The following is a 25080-nucleotide window of genomic DNA, read 5'->3' on the forward strand; positions in this document are numbered from 1 at the left end:
TTTCCTAAAGCCAAACTGATCTTCACCTAGCTCGTGGATATTAACATATTACGAAACGGAATTGTTTAGAATTCCTTCCACATTTTGTACGCAGTCGAACACTTTCATAAAATCTTCGTAAACGTGACGAACCGACATAACTTACATAACTGCAACAGCGTAAGTATCTCCGACAATTTGTAATGATCTGCGATAATTTTTCTGTTTTTTACGGATGTCTGGCTGCGGTAAGTTGTTTTATCCCTAAAATATCGAGTTGTGGACCGGAAGCTATTTCAGGGCGTTGATCCCGCGAGCCTTCCGCCCGTTGCCCGCACACACTGGCAGCGCTGCCAAAACCGCCCGGGCCCGCTGCACCCTGCGCTACTCATTAATGTGTTGTGGATGACTGGGCACGCTGCGGGACTCTGCTCGGAATCGGAAACGCCGCAGCAGTTGATCTCCCCGTGCCAAATTCTTCTTTCCAATACAGGGAATGAGCAGCCTGTACCATTTCATTTATAATACACTGCCGGAAAGATGACGTCAGTTTTAATCCGGCGACGGAATATGCCAACTGGTGGACAGTAGACGTACTGATAATATTTGAATGTCATCCGCCAAGATGTAGCGTAGTGGCATAGGTACCAGAGGATCATCTCTGTCTACCCTTTAAACGGGAATTTTCGCAGACAGAAGGCTCATTGCCGGCCAGAGTGGCCGTGCGGTTCTGGGCGCTACAGTCTGGAACCGAGCGACCGCTACGGTCGCAGGTTCGAATCTTGCCTCGGGCATCAATGTGTGTGATGTCCTTAGGTTAGTTAGATTTAATTAGTTCTAAATTCTAGGCGACTGATGGCCTCAGAAGTTAACTCGCCTAGTGCTCAGAGCCATTTGAACCATTTGAGCCAGAAGGCTCATTGTGGTGCAGCAAGCAGGCAACCACGCCACGAAGAGGTACTCGTGCTTCCTGCAGCCAACTGAGCGAGTTTTAAAGGGTTGAATTTGTGGCCTTCCGAGTGGCGGGATGGTCCTTTCGGAGAACTGTCACGTAAGATGGATGTGCTGCGTCAATCGTGCAGCGATGCTGGTATCAGTGGCATCAGTGGACCAGGTTCTGGGCGTCCACGCAGCACAGACTCTCGCCAGGATCGTCGTGTTTTAAGAGCAGCAGTGGTAGATAGTACAGCTACCATACCACAGATGAAATTGCTTGTGGGGACAGATGTGCCAACACTGACTGTCGGAAACTGGTTATTAACAGTAGTACAGCGAGCATGGGCACCTGTAGCCCATCTCCCACTCACGTCACAGTATCTACGTTTGCGGCTCGTCTGGTGCCGTCAGAGGATCACTTGGAAGATTGCGGCTGTGGTCCTCAGCTATGAAAGCAGATTCTGCCTTCATGCAAGTGATGGTCGCGTGCGCGTACGACATAGAAATGGTGAGCGCTGTCTCGTGCATTCGTCAAAGACACACTGGCCCCACATGGGCCTTATGGTCTGGGATGCGATAAGCTACAACTCTCGTTCACCTTTGGTATTTCTGGTGGTGACGCCAGCCAGCTCTGGGAATGTTGTTATACCCATTCTTGGTGCAGGAAGGTGAGGTCCTGTTGCAACAGGTTAATACTCGCCCAAAGACTGCTCTTGAAACTCAACGTACTTTGCAAGACGTGCATCAACTTCCCTGTCGAAGTCATCTCCTAACTTGTTTCCAGTCGCGCATGTGTGGGATATGATGGGCTGAGAAGTGACTCGTGCGACTCGTAAACCAAAATGTTCAAATGTGTGTGTATCCCTAAGGGAGTAAATTGCTAAGGTCATCGGTCCATAGGCTTACACACTACTTAAATTAACTTAAACTAACTTATGCTAAGAACGACACTCAAACCCATGCCGAGGGAGGACTGGAAACTCCGGCGCAAAGGGCCGTCGTAAACCAAAAACTCTAACAGAACTGCGAGATCAGGTCGAACAGACGTGGGACAACGTATCCGAGGACAGCATTTGCTATCTGTACGATCGACTGGATGCCAGAGTCGGAACCTGTATTGCCGCCCTTGTAGGCTACACCATGTGTTCATGTTGGCGTTTCAGAATGGGTCCATAAATGGTACTTCAAAACAGCTTGCGTTGTTAATCTGTAAATATAATCATTTCATACACACCACATGCAGTAATAAATTCTGAGTGAACTGGAAACCTCTAAAAGGATGTGCTATTTTTTCCCGACAGTGTATTTGGTTATAGCAAGCAACAGACCTTTGTTGTCAAGGTCATCAACAAACAAAAACTATTGAAGGTAAAAATCTTGTAGGATATTAGACAGTCTCATGTCCCTTCAGTTATTCCTTCTATTCGTTCAACGTACCAGCTCCTCTGGTGGGAAAGATGAGATGATCATATGACATTGTTAGCCGGGAGGCCCTATGCGGGGGAGTTCGGCCGCAGTATTGTAAGTCCTCTTTAGTTGATGCCTCATCGGCGACTTGCGAATCAATGATGATGGAGACACAACACCCAGGCCCCTGCCGGGAAGCGAAACCGGGCCCCCTGCTTGGTAAGCGGTAACGCTACCGCTACGCTACGGAGGCGAATCCATTTGGTGGGATCTAATAGCGTCAACAGTTAGCTGAACTATTGTCTAAGACCAGTACCACGTTCACTTTTGTTGAAGAAATGGAGTTACTTGGTCAAATTCTCCAGCTACCACTGTGGGGCCATCGCTATTGGGTATAAAGAGTAGTTTTCCAGAGCTTATTCGGAAGTGCGTTATTGGGTAAAATTACCAACGGCATCGCAGTTGGATAGAAGCGAAACAGCGCAGCAACAGTGTCGAATGTTTATCGAAAGATAATTGTCGTGCCGCAGTGTACTGTAATTTCTTCGCATTTCTCGAGAGCCGTAAGCCTATCGACGACCTCTCTACCGAAGCTACACTCGTCCTTGGAAATCTCAATCGCTTCTAAGATTTTTGTTCTATAAAAGTTGTTTTCCCTCGCCAGCGAAGTATTTCGTTGACATCAATGTCATGATTGTGGTTCTGCTATCGTTCCACTACCAAAGATGTCATAAGCAGTTTTAACCTCGTGTGGCATTCGTGTTCCTTAATGCGTTCTTCTACTGCCCTCCCTGTAACACCTATACACACTCTGACGCAGCCACACCTCATTTCGGAGCCTCCCGCAATGCGGGGGCAATCAGGAGTTGCACTGCCACGTGTTTATAGAATTAGTCACAAAATGTATCCTTCGCTGTCACTGAATAACTACACATCGAATTAGATAGGAGCTTTCCATTGACTTCACGAGCAGATACTAAGTAATTTTCAATCGTATTTCATTGATGCCATTGACGATTTCTGTGCAATGTCGAAAACATTATCTCAATTAAAGAACACCAAGATAAATAAAATTAGAACTGTGGCAGAGAATTTGCACATGAGTCTACGGTGAGTAAAAACTAGATTTGTTGCCGAAATAAGGGGTATTTTACTAGAATAGTAACAGGTCTTTTTGTTGAAAGTATGTAGATCAACATCATAGAGTAAGGCACGAAGGTTTCTTCGTATTTTATAGCTATAGAGATGTTGACATAGGAAAATCAATGCTCCAAGGGCATGTGGGAGTGAGCAGAAATAACATACGAGGGGGTACCCAAGAAAAACTGGAATTATATTGCCGTAAGTGTAGCTTCTGTAATACGCATTTCTGCCGCTAGGCGTGTATAGCGCAACTCATTGCCAGTTAAGTGCCGCCTGTGGTGTCGACCTGGCTTGTTCTGTTCATCTGCAGTAGTGGTTTTTGTTCTTATTTCGTTTTTTATGGTGGGAAGTTTGAATGAGCAACGTGCAGCTGTGAAATTTTGTTTTCTACTCGGAGAAAATTCTGCTGAAACAATTTTAATGTTGAAAACACCTTACCAAAATGACACTATGGAAAAACTTCAAGTGTACGGGTGGTTTGCTCGATTTAAAAATGGCGACATGTCGATTGATGACAAGCTTCGCTCTTGACGTTCGTCAACTGCCCCAATGGACGAAAATATTGAAAAAATTCGAGGGCTTGTGCTCTCCGCGTCAAACCATCAACCAAACCTTGTATTTGGAAGTTTTAAGAAGATTGCGCAACAGTGTTCGTCAAAAAAGACCCGATTTGTGACAGATAAGATACTGGTTCTTTCATCAAGACGACACAGCTGCACAAACAGTTTTTGGCTAAAATGGCATGGTTACGCTGCCCCACGCACCTTACTCTCCTGGCCTGGCTCCGTGCGACTTTTTCTTACTTCCATGTATGAAAAGGGACATGGAAGGACGCCGATTAGACAACATTCAAGAAGTCAAGAAAAAAAACGATGGAGGAGCTGTCAGCCATTTCTAAAGATGGCTACAAAAAATGTTTCGAAAAGTGGAAGCAGAAGTGGGACAAAAGTTGGCTCTGAGCACTATGGGACTCAACTGCTGAGGTCATTAGTCCCCTAGAACTTAGAACTAGTTAAACCTAACTAACCTAAGGACATCACAAACATCCATGCCCGAGGCAGGATTCGAACCTGCGACCGTAGTGGTCTTGCGGTTCCAAACTGCAGCGCCTTTAACCGCACGGCCACTTCGGCCGGCTGGGACAAAAGTGCTAGTGGTAATGGAGAGTATTTTGAAAGGGATAATATTATTTATTTATAAACAGCTTGAAAATATATAGGTTTTAAAAAACAAGTCCAGTTTTTTTTACCCTCTCGTAGTGTGTGCCGAAACTATGCGCAAAGGCGATGACCAGTGACAAACAAAACGTGTGCAAGCGACTCACTGCCTCCCATCTGAAAGCTAACAGCTACATTTCTGTTAAAAAAAAGAAAAAAAAACAGCGACAATTCACTTGACGAACTATTATTTTTTCCAACGTCCTGAACCGGGGCTCCATGTATGTGAATCGGCAAGAGTCAGTAGACGTCGGCTCAGTAAGGTTTTGCGTCCGGCCGTTGCCAACATTAGTGATTTAACTGTACAATGCCGTGTATGCAGTAGCCACTATGAAGTGATTGTCAGGTCGTGGGGTGCCAAAGCAGCAAGCATTGCGTGACGAAAGAGTGTCATATTCACATTCTCACTGCCCCTGCGCCCTCGGCTACCCGTGCTGGGAGTCGCTATGCGGTGCTTGCTTCCACCGCTTCTCACAAGTCACTCAGAATTCGTTCAGACTTTGTGATCACACTATACACTATACTCTTGTAGTCCGCCAAAAATGAAGCTGTCGGAATGGCGCATAAGATTCAATCAAAGAGGAATCGACTAAGCTCTCTGCAGTAGGATACACAGCCTCCTGCGTGAAAGGGCCATTGTAGTAACCCAGTTTCATATTGCTGCGGTGCAGGTTTTTTTTATGGTAGCACCCATGAAGTGATTGTCTCTGTCCAGTATCATTCTATCGTGTTTGTGTCCGCTCCCTGATGGAAGGAATGATGCTTATAACGATAGACGGCTCTTACCCAGCTGGCCATTAAAACTGAAATACCAGGAATAATAGGAAATAACGAAATTTTACTCATAATTAGTTCTGGTAGCATGCGTGATGCCTGCGCGCTTATTGTATAAGACGTGGAAGCACTGGACCGCTGGTAGGTTAAACATCATTTGTTACGGACTGCAAGACTGAACAACATTTATTAATTACAAAAGTCAACTTTAACTTTAAAACAATCAGAGACAAGAATCAAAGCAATAAGTTTCTTTGAAATTACAGGAACAGCCAGTTAAACTTCAAACTGAATAATGACTATTTAAATACTAGGAAACAAATTCCTTGTTTAAAACTGATCAGTTAAATTTTAAACATAACAGAGATTAGCTTTAAATCAACTGTGAATTATTAAATGGTAAAATTGCAGCACAATTAAAATTTTTAATCTCACATTGGCTTTCATACAGCAATACAAGCGGTTGAATTTGAAGAGAGCAGAAAGAACTTCAACTACCCCGAATTAAACAATAAACACCAAAAGACATTAATGAGCATAACAGATTTCTCTAAATCTGGTACTAATGCCTGAGATGTACTCCAGAGCCGAGAAGCGTGAACGAGATTGGCGCTGACGTCACTGAGGACCGGCACATCCCACATTAGTCTGACCGAGACACCCAAATTGGCTGCTTCTAAAAGACACAAAGTGCAAATTTTAAAGCAAAGAGCAGCAATATGCCGACCTCAGAGACCCATAGAGCAAGTCTAGCAATGTATTTTTCTCTCTACGGTTCAGAAGGAAAAGGCAGTGTCTATACTAAATAAAACAACCACACTTCAGACAACACTTCCACTCTCTACCAAGAATTCAACAACCATGAATGTACCCAAAACATAGGACAGAAAATGCAGTTACCGGTCCGACAGAACGCTTCTCATATACGAAGAAAACGTCGTTTAATAAGCAATGAACCACTCCCGCATTAGCGCTAAGAAGAAAACAGTTTAGTTTCAGCGCTACGCTCTAAGACATCCAGTAAGAAAAATTAAATTTGCAGCGCAGCAAAACGTTAACATACATGTATGTCAGGGGAAAACAGTAAATGAATAACAAACACAGTAAGAAGATTTACCCCACAGGAGACAGCTTAGCTACACTCGACGACAGGTTCCAGTGGCAATAATAACGGCTTGCGTCAGAAGAGCTCACTTCCCAAACACCTTGCACTAGAAAGCTCGTACTTAGGCGTAATGATTCAGAAGCCGCTCATACGGTCTTCTAAATAAAGACCCGCGGGAAGCTGCTTCTAGGTGCAAGCTCTTGGCTGCTATCGTCCCTGGAGCTGGAAGGTAATAACAGAACGCGCCCCTCGGCCTGCAACGGCGCGCCTGCTGCCAGCTAGCATCTGCCGGCTCCGTACGGTGCGCTGTTTTGGTCCTCTCTCCCGCCGTTTCCCAACTTCCACCAAGTTGTGCCCTGCGTATCCGACGGTCCAGCACAGCGACAAATTCAGAACCCCCGGAACGGCCCACACGACCCAGGCCACTTACCAGAGACCGTATACACCCGGCCGCTCGCTGTCCACACTACTTCCTCCCGGCTCTCCGGTTCGACTCCAAGAGGGCGCGAGCGCGCGCGGCCGCTACAGATTCAGTACCCTACCCGCTCCCCCTCTGCCCAGAGATCAGCCCACTCGCAAGCCGGACGCGACCTACCGGCTCAGCCGGCCGGAGTGGCCGAGCGGTTCTAGGCGCTACAGTCTGGAACCGCGCGACTGCTACGGTCGCAGGTTCGAATCCTGCCTCGGGCATGGATGTGTGTGATGTCCTTAGGTTAGTTAGGTTTAAGTAGTTCTAAGTTCTAGGGGACTGATGACCTTAGAAGTTAAGTCCCATAGTGGTAAGAGCCATTTGAACCATTTTTGAACCAACCGGCTCGCGACACAGCTCAAGTATAGCAGGAAGGACAGATAATTAAATTTGTAGTGATCTGACGGTATATCAGATGAGAAATTTAGTACGCAGAGCTGTAACCTATGGCAGCAACAGTGGGCCTAACCGGGCTGGTTCAGATGCCTCTGAGCACTATTGGACTTAACATCTGTCCCCTAGAACTTAGCACTACTTAAGCCTAACTAACCTAAGGACACCACACACATCCATGCCGAGACAGGATTTGAACCTGCGACCGTAACGGTCGCGCGGTTCCACACTGAAGCGCCTAGAACCGCTCGCCCACAGCGGCCGGCTAACCGGGCTGGATATCGAATAGAACCGAACATGGATGGGGTTCGGGTACATCTACATCAACTCTGCGCCAGAGTGTGTCAAAAGCCGTACCTAGCTCATGGTGGTGCCCACGTTTCTCGACAGACCACGACCTGATGTTTTCAATGGGTACTACATGTTGGCCGAGAAAACAGTCGAACGCCCTCTGTACCGAGATAGGTCGGGACAGTATGGGTATGGAGCTTATCTTGTTCGATATAAAAACAGCCAAAGTTGCATGATTCAGCTTCTTTCATTCAATTGACGACTAGTTGCGGTTTACCGGAACCCATTTTCATATCATCCTGTGAGATAGAAAGTTAAAATAACAATTTATACGGTGCACACTACAGAATATAGAGCTTATCGTACCACACAGAAAAAACAGTGTTGGATTAAACAACATTTGATATAGTGTAAGATGTAGCCTAGCGCTTTGCACCGATGAGATATCACTTTAAACAAGTTTTATAGTAAAATATTCTGTCAGGTTTGTTTCTGGTTAAGTGTTTTACGAGGATGACGTAATTCGAAAGTTGATGATGATTTTCAGTGTCATACCATTCCACACTGTTTAATGGTTCCCTATTGTGGATGTTACACGTCGGTATAGCATATGACTTTTGTTTCCATACCCCGTACGTAACGCTGCTCTAACTGTTCATTGCCTTTTAATGCTTTGCTCTTCGTAAATAATTTATAAGAGCATAAGTGTGGAAGTTGACATCTACTGTATTGTATTAATTGTTTTGTCTTTGTTAACTGTAAATCGTAATAATGACGTCACCGGCGTGCGCACAATCGAGGGAAAAGCAGTCACTTGTGAGCGAGCGGTCTAACGTAACGGTGTCACTACGTTTTCGAAACAGGAACAACGTAGCTGGATCAAGATCGAATGTGCCGTAGGTAGTACAGCACGACAGTGTCATCAAGGTCTTCAAGAGGCGTGCGGGGAATCGGCATTGCCGTACGGAACAGCGGCACGTGGGTAGAAGCCTTATCCGCATTTGCTGAGGACTATTGAGGAGGATAATCCACAGATGAAGAAACCGTAGGGTCACAAGGATAGAAACCACATTTTTGAAACCATTTGCAGTCACTTCCATTGTTAGTACTCTCCAGTGTGCCCAGCCCATCAATGGCCCAACTTATTTATCTCTCAAACACTGAACGGGTGGCATCTGGAATAACATTTGGAATATCGGTTTGTATAAACTGACGTCAAATTTCGGGTACCAGAAATACTACAGTCTATTACTACCCGCTATTGTGGATCATCCTTTACTTCTGTTTAGGCACAATCTATGAAGTAATTTGAAAGTACATCCTATTTGGCTTGAGGGAGGACTTGTAACAGAACGCTGTAGAAAATGTTTATCTTGACCACAATACAAAAATAGCAGTGGAGAACGAAACGTTAACAGCACCGGCATGAAAGTCACACTGGCATATCAAATTAGGTTCGCTACTGGTTGTCGGAGCGAGCTATGGAATGAAGCACCAAGCAAGGGAGATACTCTGCTACCCGGAATTTGGCAACCAATCGAAATGGGGACTTAAATGTGCACTCAAGTTTTGTAACAGTTTATGGGTTAAAATGTAATTTGAACTTTCCGTCACACAAGCTGTCTTGAAAATGGGCTCAGGTAAACGGGAATTAGTAAAAAAAAAAAAAAAAACTGTATCTTGCAACTTTGGCTTTCTTTTTTGACGTCAAACTGTTTAAGACAAGCTGCTGTTACATTATTAATCCAGCGTGATGGAAATCCATGTGCTTATCTTGTTTAAATATGACGTGATGTAGACTCGAAGATAGGGCACAGCCACTAGCTTAAATTGTCAGAAGTGCAATGGCTACTGTCCAAATTACAGGCTATGTGGTCCAGAGGTGACGCTGTTATGCACCCTGTGGCAGCCCTTAGCGTTACATCAGGTGCTGGACACGTTGACAAACACAGGTAAGTCCATCGTGACGCTGTGCCCAGAACCGTGACTCGTTTATAACGCTGACGTGCTGCCACTCCTCCAGTATGGAGTCTTGTTGGTGGGCGCACTGCTATGGGGGCTCCTCTCTCTGCTGTTGCGTCAAGGGATGACGCCACAATGTTCGCAGTGCTGACACCCTATGGTGCTGCTCACGTAGTCGCACTGCTCGTGTGCACACTTGTCTTGCTGCATTTCCAGACTCAAGCTATTCGAAGTGAATGTGCAGTCCTGCACGGCCGAATAAACAATATCTCACTGCCCTCTCGGGCGCTAGTCGTCAGGTCAACTGAAATGGTACAAGGCATCCAGCATGGCCCTCCTAGACCTATCGATACCGTACTCGCAAGATAGTCTTGATTTACTGGCCAACACGAACAGCAATATTGCTGAAAGAAGAACCATGTTCTCGATAGCCCAGGATTCTGCCTCTATCGAATTCATGTGTATGCTGCCTCCTTACAGGAAGCATAACAGGCTCTCTGCTGAAGCAACCAACATTCCGATATCCAGATGCACTTTTCTCATCAATAAACACGGTGTGTAAACTTTCCTCATATACAGAATGTAGATGGCGTTACTCCTATCCACTTTCGACAGTGAAGCTGGAGTGTTAACCCTTTGCATATCCAAGAATGTAGTATATAGGGTGTTTATAAATCAGTTATACAAAAATAGTCCTTAACTGTCAATAGGGCAAACAACTGACATAAATATTTGATGCAGCACTGCGACTTTTATCCCCGCCTGACACTGTTAGTTCCCCTTCGTTTCGCTACGTGGCAAGTGAGCCGTGGTGGCGTTGTGCTATCTTTAGATCCTCTGATTGACTGGCGTCCCGGTTGGAGACGCGAGTGCCGCACTGATTCGCTCGGTTTATCGCTGTTTGCGAGTGAGGGGAAAAGATGGGAGCGCCGCCGCGGTTGGAGAGTTGGTGTTGGTACCAGGCGACAGCACGTACCGACTGAGGGGTCGGTCTGTTGACGTGGTGGCCGTCGGGACCTCTTGCTGTATTTGGAGCCGTATGCACGGTCGCATTCATTGTGGCAGATTTATGGGTTTTGGAGAGAGTGCACCAGCAATTTGCCTTCTGGAATGTTCTCGCAGTGCGCAGTTCGGATGTTGGCGGCCGGAATAGTGCTTTGAATGATGGTATATAGAGTGATAAAGAAGTCATGATGGGTATTTCGTTTATTCACTCAGTGAACCTCGCCTATGGAGTTTGAAAGATGAAGTTCTCTTGCAATTATTGTAACATATTTGAAGCCGCAAGTGGAACTTTGCTGATTTGCTTAATGATTTCCAATTTTATGTTTATAAGAAGTGTTGTACGGGCAGCTGGTCTCTTAGAAGCTCCGAGTTAGTCTCGGGTTATATGAATGCTTACTTAGATGGCCCACTGACTGAAGTGGTACATTTGTCTATTAATAGTTCTGCACCGATTCTGCCAACAGCACTTAATGTACACTGGTGTTTCCATTAGTTGTTCCTTCGCTTTAAATCATTCCTTATCAGTTGCAAGTTATGAGCAATGTCGAATCAGCTCTTGATATTTTAAACTAATCTTTTTTTTTAATTTTTTTAGACGGGTATAAATTTTGAGAGTGTGCAACCTCAATGTTATCTGTAAACGTTAAGCCTAAAGTCCATCCCACGTGAGTAAGCTTGTAACCATTGTTCTGGAGTTTGGAAAGGACATTGCATTTATCGCGAATCTTTTGCCCAACGTAAAGTCCCGAGCGACTGGAAAAAAGCGCAGGTGACGCCTGTATATAAGAAGGGTAGAAGGACGGATCCTCAGAAATACAGACCAATAACGTTAACATCGGTTTGTTGCAGGATTCTCGAACATATTCTCAGTTCGAATATAATGAATTTCCTTGAGACAGAGAAGTTGTTGTCCATGCATCAGCACGGCTTTAGAAAGCATCGCTCCTGCGAAACGCAACTCGCCCTTTTTTCACATGATATCTTGCGAACCATGGATGAAGGATATCGGACGGATGCCATATTCCTTGACTTCCGGAAAGCGTTTGACTCGGTGCCCCACTGCAGACTCCTAACAAAGGTACGAGCATATGGGATTGGCTCCTAAATATGTGAGTGGCTCGAAGACTTGTTAAGTAATAGAACCTAGTACGTTGTCCTCGATGGTGAGTGTTCATCGGAGGTGAGGGTAACATCTGGAGTGCCCCAGGGAAGTGTGGTAGGTCGGCTGCTGTTTTCTATCTACATAATGATCTTTTGGATAGGGTGCATAGCAATGTGCGGCTGTTTGCTGATGATGCTGTGGTGTACGGGAAGGTGTCGTCGTTGAGTGACTGTAGGATGATACAAGATGAATTGGACAGGATTTATGATTGTTGTAAAGAATGACAGCTAACTCTAAATATAGATAAATGTAAATTAATGCAGATGAATAGGAAAAAGAATCCCGTAATGTTTGAATGCTCCATTAGTAGTGTAGCGCTTGACACAGTCACGTCGATTAAATATTAGGGCGTAACATTGCAGAGCGATGTGGCATTCGCTGTGTTATTCAGTGGTTTGGTATTTAACTAATTTGTAAATGGAAATGATAATCTTATTTTATTACATTGAGTAGTTACCAAATAATTTTTCTCCCGGCTAAAGATTTGATCAAGTTGCTAAAGAACTCCAAGTTAACGTCGTGTTAAAGTGTTGTCTGTAAGTTGTGTAAGTGTCACTAAATCACAGTTCATACAACAGATTCTATACAACTATGGATTATGATGTAAACAGTTATCTTCAGCAAAATGATCATTAAAACCACAGAATACCAGCCGCGCACAACACTGACGTATGTTACCTGAAACAATATTCTTCGCAACTCGTGCGTAATTAATTTCGGCTCCATACATCAGCTAGAAAAGTTTGTTATAACGATCATGCTATGAGCACTGTTTTTAAAGAACCAATCCGATTCGAATTATTTTCATTAAAATGAGTTCGGGACCACCGGTGCACATTTATTTTTACACATTTGTATTACGTTCAGCATTTATGTCTGCAGAGTTGAGTAATTTGAATTTGCCGCTGTGGTAATTGTTAAGATGGCGGCAGACAATTGATAGAGACTTTCTATTGTTAGAGCAAATAAGTAAATATTTAAAATGTTTATTAAACGCTATAAACTATACTTTCATATTGTGCAGTATTTAGACTTCATCAAGCAAACATTTGATTTGTTTCTAAGGAAAACACAGACAAAAACGCGATACAAATCGCTATCATCAATGGCTGCGCTCCTTGCAGCGGAAAGAAATAATTAACACAGATAATGCTTACTGAGAGAGGAATTAAAGTTATAAATAATTATTCATTCATATTTATAATAATAATGAACTCTATTTTCAAGTAATAATTAACAAATAATTACAGTTTCTGCACAGACCTCAGTTTCATACGCGTCCTCAACTTACAAAAGCCAACCAACAAAAGGTAAAAACAAAGGAAGACAAACGCAGATCATAAAAGCAATTTACAATTATCATTGTCTTTGTATGATACACATCGATATGTCGAATTACATCATAGAATATTATATAAATAATTAATATTTATAAGTTTTCACTGTTTTTTCATACGTCGAATGGATAATGTTTATAACTGTTAGAGGCATAATTTCCTCTCGTCGCACTGTAGCCAAAAATTTATGTCGTGGATGTTACACCGATATGAAGTGGGACAAGCATGTAACGGCAGTTGTGGGGAAGACGGATAGTCGTCTTCGGTTCATTTGTAGAATTTTGGGAAGATGTGGTTCATCTGTAAAGGAGACCACTAATAAAACACTAATACGACCTATTCTTGAGTACTGCTCGAGCGTTTGGGATCCCTATCAGGTCGGATTGAGGGAGGACATAGAATAATTCAGAGGCGGGCTGCTAGATTTGTTACTGGTAGGTTTGATCATCACGCGAGTGTTACAGAAATGCTTCAGGAACTCGGGTGGGAGTCTCTAGAGGAAAGGAGGCGTTCTTTTCGTGAATCGCTACTGAGGAAATTTAGAGAACCAGCATTTGCGGCTGACTGCAGTACAATTTTACTGCCGCCAACTTATATTTCGCGGAAATACCACAAAGATAAGATAAGGTAGATTAGGGCTCGTACAGAGGCATATAGGCAGTCGTTTTTCCATCGTTCTGTTTGGGAGTGGAACAGGGAGAGAAGATGCTAAGTTGTGGTACGAGGTACTCTCCGCCACGCACCGTATGGTGGATTGCGGAGTATGCATGTAGATGTAGATGGAGAACGTTCGATGTCTGTTGGTAAATTTGTTACTAGTTATCACTAGTGTCTTAATCTTTTATATTAGCAGTTTTAGTACAGTAATTGATATTTCTGCTTATAATCCAAACGCTTAATCCTTATTCACTTAACTTCGATGTAAGTAACTGCTTAGCAAACGTTACATCACTTTAAGGGCTTGAAGTCTTGGAAGACCTGAACACCTTATTGCCGGAGCTCGTGACTATAATATCGTAATTTGTATGCTATTTTTTTACAGTCTTCGCTTCTGAACTGTGATATTGTAACTGTCATGGCACATGCCCACGTGTACATACTCCTGTATTTGGCCTGTGCGTGAACCCAGACGGCGTTTCCAGTGGCCATTACCTTTCATTGGTGTTTTGATTCCATCTGCAGCTGCTACACAAGTTCAGGTTTCCGCATATTCTATTCGATGGGTGATTTTAACTAACTGCATTTTTCGAGCTTCCCCTGTCTTGCGGTCTAACATAACAAAGCTAAGAATATATTCTCTATACTTAAGTTCAGGAACATTTACTGTCCTTAAGTTTTTGAATGTTTAAATTCCATCTGTAATTCACTGCCCTCGATAGCTTGGCCTAAATAGGTTGCACGCTTCTTGTAACTCATTGCAAGATTAACAGACCTAAAGTTGTAAACTTCTCTTCTTTCTTGCAGGATTCGTTCTTCTTCTTCGTTGTTGTGTAATTTAATTTAGAAACCTAAACTGAATTCTACTGTTATACTCGTGTGGGTTTTATATAAGGGCCTTACGGCCGTTTAAAATTTTGTGTGACTTTAAATTACTGGCCCCTTCAGGGCTAAGGGGGCGCCGACCTACTTTTTGTGATAAAGAGTAGTTATTTCGATTATTGTTTGTCCGTTTTAAATTTCCTTCAACGTCTCCTATCCTTTGTCCATCCTATGTTTGAGAGTTTCAGCATGCGTCAATGAATTACTCCAGCACTCATCATAGAGTCGTATAACGGTGCGGAGTGCCCACAGTGTTGTTTATGGTTTCATGAATCCAAATCCGCTTCTACAGTTCAGTGATAATTTCAGGACTACGTGTCGTAAGCTGCCATCTCAGATACAAACTGTTATTCATTAGTACAATCGTTTCACGTAAACTGCCTGTTTATCGTGTAGGACGCCGGGTTGTGGTCGAACAGTCTCTGACACAGCAATTGAAGTTCAGCAGTCTTACATTTATAGAGTAAACCAATGAGACATGTCAGCTTATAATTAAATATGCCTAGCGTTACAGAGTTGAAGGTACTACAGAAACGGCTGTAGTTAGAGAGTTACGAACTGGAACTGTTCGCAACCTTTAAGAGGAAATGATGAAGAAAAACGAGCTGAGTTGTGTAAGGAATGTTTAAGAAAATGCCTACTGAAGATAATTTTCTTATTAAAATTGTGTTCAGTGACGAAGCCACCTTCAGTACCTGCGGTAAAGTGAATCAGGAAAATGTTCGTATACAAGGTGAGCAGAGACTACATCACGTAATCGAACATGTACGGGAATAGCCTAAAGTAAATGTTTTTTGCGCTGTAAGCTGTGACAAGATTTACGGTCCTTTCTTTTTCGCCGACTCAACTGGCATATCGTCCCTAGACATGGTTGAACATTATCTAATGTCTCAATTACAGTACGATAAGGCCACAGAATTCATTTTTCAGCAAGTTGGCTGCACTACATGATCATCGTGAAGTAGTCGCGTATCTCAGTAGAAATGTGCTGACTTAGTTTGGACGTCGTGGAACAATATCTTGGCCACCACGATCACCTAATTTAACCCCAATGGACTTCAATGTATGCGATTGCGTTAAAAACAGAGTGTTTGTTCCTTCGATTCTGGGAAACGTCGAAGAGCTGTCACCATACATCAAGACTTACTTCATAGGATTTGGTAGGAAATTGATTACAAATACGTCTCATGTTATAAAACGTAGCCACATTGAATTCTGTAAATGAAACTTGAAGGTATACTGCATTACGTACTGTATCGATCATTTCTCTAAGTTATTTACCATTTTCACAATTAATGGTTGCTTTTGTATAACTAATTTATAAACACTCTGTACTTCACTCCAATTTGATCTCTGTTCCTTGTCGTCTTCATGGCTTTGCAATTTTAATGCATAATCACTATAGCTCTCCCTCTCTGATCGAGAAGAAGAATTATTTATATTTTTGAGAGTAAGAAGATCTAGACTAGCACTCCGTTGCAGGAATAACAGGCTCGCAATTTCTAATTCGCAACCGTGTGAATATTATTACAGGTTCCACAATTTTATTCGCGTTTGGATATCGGACTTAGTATGAACTAATAACTCCAAGCTCTGACAAATTTTGCTACCGTTAGTAAAGATCTGAATGATATGTAGAAAATGGCTGATAATTGTTCGTCGGCAAGCCGTTATTCTGGAAAGTGTTACATGTACATACAGGGATACAGACACCTGATATGTCAGCTTTGAAAATGGTAGTAATTATAATTACAATAAATATACTTACATCATTCCCAGTTGATGCAATTATTATTATCTATTGATTAGAACTGGTTACACAAACAGTGGTCAATACAGGAGAGAGTAGGCTAAGAGAATAAGAAGACAGGGGAGGGAGTTATTAAGGACAAAAGATGAACAACTTGCAAAACTTCAGAGATAATATTTTGTTCATTTTTATCGCAGCTACTGATATACGCACTGTGCGCTAACGCAGACTTGTACGATCGTAATAAAGGCGGCCCACTTCGCTCAGTTTGCATATACAATTTGTCTGTTTCAAGCTCCGTAGGGACACATAATTAGACAAATACCGCCGTACAATGGAACGTTTCATTATAATAAACGGAAATCGCACAATTAAAAGCAGTATTTAATTACTACCGCACTCGATGTTGTAATCGTCGTAATAGTGTGGCAGATAAGAGACAAAAAAATTGTTACAAGTAGAAACGATGAATAACTATTTAGAATCTGTTATCAGGAAAATAACGACAAATAGTTTCATTCTATACCGCTCACGTCTTTAGAACTCTGAAAAACATTACGAAGCTGCCCAACTATTTTTTTTAAGTCCCTGCCTACTGAAAGAAATAATGCTACTATCAGACTAAAGCTATGCCAAGTCGGGTTAGTGGCTGATGCACCTGCCTAGTAATCATGAGGCCTAGGTTCGATTCCCGGTTTTGGTACAAATTTTCATTCGCTGCTGCAGTCTGTGTACATAAAGCTTTTTTATACGTTCTCAAACAAAGAACTAAGCAACGCTGGTTAACCAAACGCCTAAAACAAAGTAACGCAGTTACTGTCCTCGTGTCGGCACACATGCATTCACATTCTCACAGTACACAGGTTGACAACAGAAATCAGTCACATTAATGAAGCGTATGTCACATGGTTTTTATGAACAATTGTAGTGCAATGGAGCGGATATCGATTCAGAGAATTACAATGGATATTAGTAGATAATCTGTTAAGCAATGAAGCATCAAGAACCATATGCATTCTAGAATTATTTCAGTATACACACTGGTGAGTAAAAGAAAAGGACGAAAGTAGTTTTCGCATAACGTGTCACTGCCAAGCGACACAGCTCAATGAATCTTGTACGATACGTAGAAAGAACTGATATAGTATAGTACTGAAGGTAACTACAAGGAAAACGCAGTGAGACGAACTTTTATTGAAAGACAATAATTACGTTGAAGCGGCCGGACATAACAGAAGAAGGGACATGGTGGTCCCACGAACCCACGAACGACAGTGCGTGCTCCGCAACGCGATCCTGCGCTGGCCAGCGAGTTGGTACGGAACTCTTGAGGTAAGGCGCTCGATTCCTTCACCAGGCCATTGACAGATGCCGGATGATCGTTGGCGCATGTGGACACGTGCCACACGTGCCCGATGGGATTTAACTCGGGGGAACGAGCAGGCCGGTCCATTCGCTGAATCCTACCGTCCGAAGAACTCCTCCATCTGCGCTGTTCAATGTGGGCTCGCATTTCAACCACAGAACTGAAGATAGGGCCAAAGCAACCCCAGATGATGATGATGACGTGTGGTTTGCGGGGCGCTCAACTGCCCGGTTATCAGCGCCCGTACAAATTCCCAATCTTTGCTCAGTCCAATCTCGCCACTTTCATGTATGATGATGAAATGATGAGGACAACACAAACACCCAGTCATCTCCAGGCAGGTGAAAAAGCAACACCAGACAAGACGCACGCAGGAAAGAAGTATTGTGTCACAATAACTTAATCGGTGGGTGTACGGTATCCGAAGATACGGAGGTCAGTACGCCGACGCAAAGTCATGTGTTCCCACATCACAACGAACGCACCACTAAAGTGTTCCCACCACTCACCACAACATTATAAGAATGGGACCTCTTTCTAGGTCGCCGCCATACTCGCTAACGGTGGTCATCAGGTGCCGCGTACAGCTACTATTCTGTGCTGAACACAATGCGGCGCCATTCGTCCGCAGTCAGTGTTCCTGCTCACGACACCAAACGCAGTCGTTTGTTTTGCGATACGAGGGTTATTCAGAAAGTAAGGAACGATCGGTCGCGAAATGGAAACCACAGTGAAAATCCAATGAAGTTTTGCTCAGGTGTGTTGGGCAGCGTCTCTAGTATGCCCGTCGATCGCGTTACGTCGTTATTTTTAATTCTGAGCACACAGGAAGCACATAAAGATAAAAATGGTTCAAATGGCTCTGAGCACTATGGGACTTAACATCTGTGGTCATCAGTCACCTAGAACTTAGAATTACTTAAACCTCACTAACCTAAGGACATCACACACATCCATACCCGAGGCAGGAATCGACCCTGCCACCGTAACGGTCACGCGGTTCCAGACTGAAGCGCCTAGAACCGAACGGTCACACCGGCCGGCCACATAAAGATACCTAGAACAATAGAGTCTCCCGCCAAGTACGAGGGCCTGGTGAGAAATTTCGCCTGAAGCTATGCAGCCAACATTATATAACTGTCGTGCGTTTTCTTCTTTAAGACAATTCTCAGCCGCATTCTGCAGGGGCAATGAAGATGCTCCTGCATCGTTTTCAATTGGAAATGTTTGATTACCCACAATACAGCCCGCAATTGTCTCCCTCTGAGTTTCATCTCTGCTCACATGAACCTCTAGCTATGAAGACAAAACATTTTGGCACAGACAACGAGCTATAGGCCAGCGTAGAGAATTGGCGGAAAGCACTGAGGGCTGCCTTCTATAACGAGGGTATTGTAAAGTTGGTACAACGCTACAACAAACCTCAAAGTCGGATCGGCGACTATGGAGCTGGAAGTTGTAGCTAACTGTTGCAAATAAAACAGTTTTGATTTTCATTGTAGTTTCCATTTTGCGACCTATCGTTCCTTACTTTCCGAATAGCCTTCATATTAAACAGTGCAACGCTGATTCCCTATTCCGCTTTCTGCCAGGGCGAGATGACACAGAATGTTGCAGGAGTTGTGAGATGGCGGGGGCCGGTGGGAAGGGGTTACTGTCTGTGGCGTGTGCTTCACAACACGGTGACCCTCCCTTGTGGTGGTCAGATGTGGTCAACCAGAAACTCGATAGCGGTTATGTCTGACCTCACGTCCCCACGCAGTACAACATGGTCACACCCGAATGTCCTGCAAGTGTGGCTACAACACGATTCGAACAGGCGGCCAAATGTAGATCCACAATGAGGCCTCCCTCAAACACTGTCAGGTGCCGATAACGCTGTCTCATAAGAGTACGCGGCATCTCCGTGCCCTTCACAGTGATCGCTCAACATCTGACGCTGTTCACACCCCTTTTACTTGTGTGGGGAAGAAAATGTGTAATACAATCCATGAATATTGTAATATGTATTTTACTTTCAGTGTAATTTGAAAATTAACTTTTGCGTTTTACTGTAACAGACACAGAACTCAAAAGTATTCACTGTTGATTAAATATTTAAAAAACTAAAAACATGTGCTATCGACCTAACCAAGTAAATTGGTTTCCTTCATTGCGCCACGCAGTTTCCATGAATGGCCTATGGCATAACAACTATTAAATACTATACACGTCTAAATAAGTGTCAATAAATTTCATACTTTATTTTTTATTTTTAGGACCTTTTTGTTGCCGTTTGAACCTGAACAACATGTTTTCGACACCGAGGAGGCTAAAAGTAGAAATGCTGCCTTTGACGTAAAACACTGTTTATCAAAATATAGGCTATTATTCAAATGGCTCATTCAAGGCAGTTCGCACGGCATCGCTTGGTTCGCACGTAGTCTCTATGCACATCATGTAACTTCATATTATGAATATGGCAAAATGTCGCTCGTACTTTCCAATGATAGATAAAGAATTTTAATAACTGTTACCATATCACTATGATGTTTCAGTCATTAATACCAGTAAATTGCAAGAAAACAGTGCAGATCTTACCTTCTTACATTGTTGTTTTGTGTCTTCGTGGAACAACTCATCACTACTCTGATGGCGAATCTTTAGCAACACGGGGTATACTTGATGACTGCTATAATGCGCCTATTGTCAATATCCACAGAGAAATCGAGCCAGGCCATCGATGGAGTAGGCGCTTCGATAGCAATCTTATTCTACACCACCAGGGCTTGTAACAACACAACGCTAAAGGACGCTGGTGGTCGTTCTACCTGTCACTGTAACTCTGATCATTTACAAACCCGGCTATAGTGTGTACGTGGACGAAACTACATTGACATACGACCGTGTTTTCTGCTTCTTCACTTTTTCTTGTGAGGCAGTCTTGCTTTCCTAGCACCCCACCTTACTCAGTGCTTCACTGTTTTGCAAGGTATCTCTGTAATTAACTTTCAGTATTTATTATACCACTCTCGATCCATCTCCTCTCCCTCTTTTTCTTCGTTCACGTGCCCCTTCCACCTCTGTCCATAATGTCTTCCCCCCTCTATGTCAATCTCTGTCCACGTTCTCCGCTTTCCTTCTCTTTCCATATTCTCCTCTCCCTTCTCTGTCCATCTCCTCTTCTTTCTATGCACTTCCTTCCCCCTCTCTCTGCTCATCTCCTCCCCCTATTGTGTCTATCATCTCCTTTCTTCTCTCTATCCATCTTCTCCTGCCCCGTTCTCTCAGCACCTCGTCATCCCTACCCCAAAAGGAGTTTGCTGGTTATTACCCCAATAGTATTTCTTTCCAGATAGTAAGTACCAAATGTTTCAAGTTTATCTGAAATAGGTCCAGTAGTTTAGGAGATATGGAACGTACGAACATACATACATAATTTTTTATAAAATGTATGGATTCGTCTACTTTATTTTCTTAATCATTTCATGGGTATATGGTTGAAAGTCAATCAACTAATCGAAAGGTCTGGGACTGATTTTTCAGTCGGTCGCATTTATCATCTCTGGCAGTAATTTGTATATCTGAAAAATCACGAGTTGCGTGCTTTTTAGTGCAGATCGTCCAACAACTTGCTAGGTAAGGCAGTTTGCTAAAGGAAATGTTGCTATCAAAGCATTGTGGCGTGCAAAGCAACATTCAGGTGGATGATAACTTAGTTTATTAATCACCTATACGCTGTAAAATTACAGACGTAGGCGTTCACGTTAGCGTTGAGGTAACTTGTTCCCAAACACGAGGGCAGTGGGTTTCGAAGCTCACACTCGACTCGGGTTAATGAGTGGACGGGCGACCCCTGTCCTGCAGGACGTATCGTGCACCGGCAGCTAACTGGGTCGCGCAGCGGCAGCCCGGTGCTGGCAGCGTGCCAGAAGGTCAGAGGTCACGGTCGCGCAGGTGGGGGCGCACTCTCTCTCCAGGCGCTTTGTAAACTTTAAATCCCTTACGGGCTGCGACAACTCGTCTCTGCCGCTGCCTCTGCTCCTGCTTCCTTTCACTTTAAACAAGCGAGCAAACTAGTGCACACCTAAAACGCAGCCATACAAGTGCGCCCGCGCACACACACACACACACACACACACACACACACACATATTCATAGAAACGAACACAGCAACTACCGATGTAACTAAAACAATTCGTCAATATTTTAATTGGTCTAGTGTTCAAAATTTCTCATACTTGATCAATAGGCAGTATTTCCATACTTTCCACCTTGTTTAATGAAGAATTTTGTGATTTTCACTTACATAGTTACGAGGAAAAGTTAATAATTAAAGGCAGTTTTCCTTGTGCTACAAGTGGCTGACGGCACGGCGTCCGGAGATAAGCGAGCACGGAAATTTGTGGACACCGGCGACTTGCGGACATGAAAAGCCGTCCTCTCACGGGACGTGAAAACGCCCGTGAACCAGGAGCTGGTGGGAATTCCATGTTCCACTAGAATGCGGCGTCTGAAATAAAGAACCTGGCACAGTCAGATTTTTCCCTCGTGGAGAGGCTCGTGGCCAGCGACATGCGACTTCGTTTTAAGTCACAAGCATAACTCAGGAGCTGCCGTATATTGCACGAGTTTAACAGCGTACTTGGCAGGTTTTCTTTCTGATAGAGTATGCAGTATGAATATGTTTCAAAGCATCGACAAATAGAGGATAAACACGTCATTTCAGCTACTATTTGTCATAATAGAATGACAGGAAATTACATATCGACAGGTAAAGGCTTCCAGTAGTTAATGATTTCAGTGTTACAACTTGTGTGCTATGACAGCATACCATTTCAATGCTACCGCACCATCACCATCACGATCAACCAAAAGCTCGTCTTTTTGATACAATTTACATATTAAGTACCAAATGACAACATATGTAGATGCAGTATTTATAAACGTATGCCATATACGGAGATCCGGTTGCTATGTTGAAGATGTAGCGCATTTCATACCGTCGTGAGCTGTGGATTGTGAAGACGAAGGAAGCAAATTCGCATCCACCTAATTTTTTTCACCTTTTTTAAAGGATTCTAGGACTATCTTATACGTTTAACAGAAGTATTACCACAAATTCGATGTTATTTATTATAAATAATTCTAATGAAATTACGAATTGAATCTCGATCTTGAAATCTATGTGATACAATATTTTATTTCAGAGTTCTGATAGTCACTGCAACATCGAGAATGTTGATATTACGCATGCTCGTACTGACATTGTACACTATAACACAAGTACATTCAATTTAAAACCGAAACTGGGTGAAAATTCAATTGAGTCAACGAATAACTTCTTCTAGTATGTGTCTCAGGCCGTTGTACACCATTATGTAGTGTTCCTCTACCAGCAATTCGCTGCTGAGGCCATCGACGAGACCAGCACCTTCTTCCTATTCTCTCCGCTCTTCTTCGACAGTTGCTAACTGAGTTAACACAGCTGTTTTACGCCCGTCTGCGAGCCAAATAACGCTGACAACGGCTGTTGGAGATCGCAAATCATGGGAACCAGGTCGATCCGTGTGCCGACGGTGCTCTCTGTCTTGGGGGTGAACGTCCGTCCGCGTCCACGTCAACGATAGCTGCCGCGTCCCGTGTGAGGACGGCTACATGTTGCCTAACGGTATGCAACGCTGTGATTGCTACAAGTAGTATTGTTTAAGCTACACGCAACAGTGACTTGCGAACGAGCTCCCGTGTGATTACTAAGGACACTACGTGTGCACTGGTCAAGTGATGCACGGCTGCACATTTAATAATTAACATGTTACATGTGTGAAAGGAACCTTATCATAAGGCAGTCACAGTCGGATACGGTCACCACTGACATCGATTCATGTTATAATGCAGCAGCCTCCCCCAAGATCATTATGAACTGCCCGATACCACCTTTTGTAAATGCATCCGTGTATTTATCGTACGATTCAGTGCTTCCTAGGGCCTTTTATGTGTATTTCTATAGGTATCGTTCAGTTCAGTTTGCCAAAAAAAATTATTCTTCTTTGTAATTACATATAGAATATTCTGAAATGACGTACGTTCTCGTGATTGTTCAGAATTGTTGTCATTAGCCAAAATATGTACATATCGCAAATTAAATATCAGATCGTGAAATTGAAGTAATAAATGCTTAGCAACAAGTATAAAAAGGCTGTAGATAGGTTAACATAAATAACTGACGCCTCTAATTACCATAATTGCAATTTGTAATTTCACTAACTTAAAAACCTCATTACGATTCAAATGAATAAACAATAATTGTCCGGTGATGTAATTTCATTCGTTATTCATTCTTATGTAATTCATTGTAATTAACGATGCTTGTAAATTATTCATTTTTATGTAATTCATTGTAATTGAGGATGCTTGTAAATTACGCAGATATTTACCTCTTGTTAGTTACACCACCCAGATTTATGAAATTCCGATATTTGAGGAAACATGTATATTTTTCATTTATGTAATCTGGCAAAGCACTATATGTATTTTTCGAAAAAATGTTAGCAATAAAATCCATACAGTCACTAATTACGAAATTAACGTAAAATCAAAATAATTGTTGAAATCAAATTGTGAATTAATTTTCACACATATAACCAAGATGACGATAAAAATTATTATGTCATTTGACATTATATTTTATGACCTGTACAAATGTATCAGCAGTTAGTTTAGATGAAATTGTTTTCAATTGTAAGTTACATTTTGTAATAAATTATCAACGGTAGCAGTTGTTAAAATGGTATTTAAAGCGACGCAGCGAAGCCGCCGGGCAGTTACTCAAGTTTTGTTTTCTTGGAGGTGTCAGTGCAGTTCAGTTCGTCAGTTGTTTTGCACTTATGTCAGTTCAGCCGGTCAGCTGATGTCAATAAATAATTTGTCAGACTTCAAATTTTCGTGATGTTCTCATTATTCGCAGCATCCACAACTTCGATGTACCACAGGACAACGCAAGTTAAGTAGTAACGTTTAAAAGATCGTTACAATGTCTTGATTAATAAACTTTTCTATTTATTCTTTACGTAGCACTGCGCACTGCCAGAGTTACAAAGACTGACAGCAGGTTAGAGAGGACTGAAAAAAAAAATTGAAGAGGCTGGCAACGTTAGGTCAAGACATTCCGTTTCAGGACACGGTAACTGACATTTTTTACACAATCACTTTTTCAAGACACAATAACAATCTATTTTGGCCCTCAATGAGCTTCTGCATATGCT

This window comes from Schistocerca serialis, chromosome 5, assembly GCF_023864345.2.
Source record: "Schistocerca serialis cubense isolate TAMUIC-IGC-003099 chromosome 5, iqSchSeri2.2, whole genome shotgun sequence".
NCBI lineage: Eukaryota > Metazoa > Arthropoda > Insecta > Orthoptera > Acrididae > Schistocerca > Schistocerca serialis.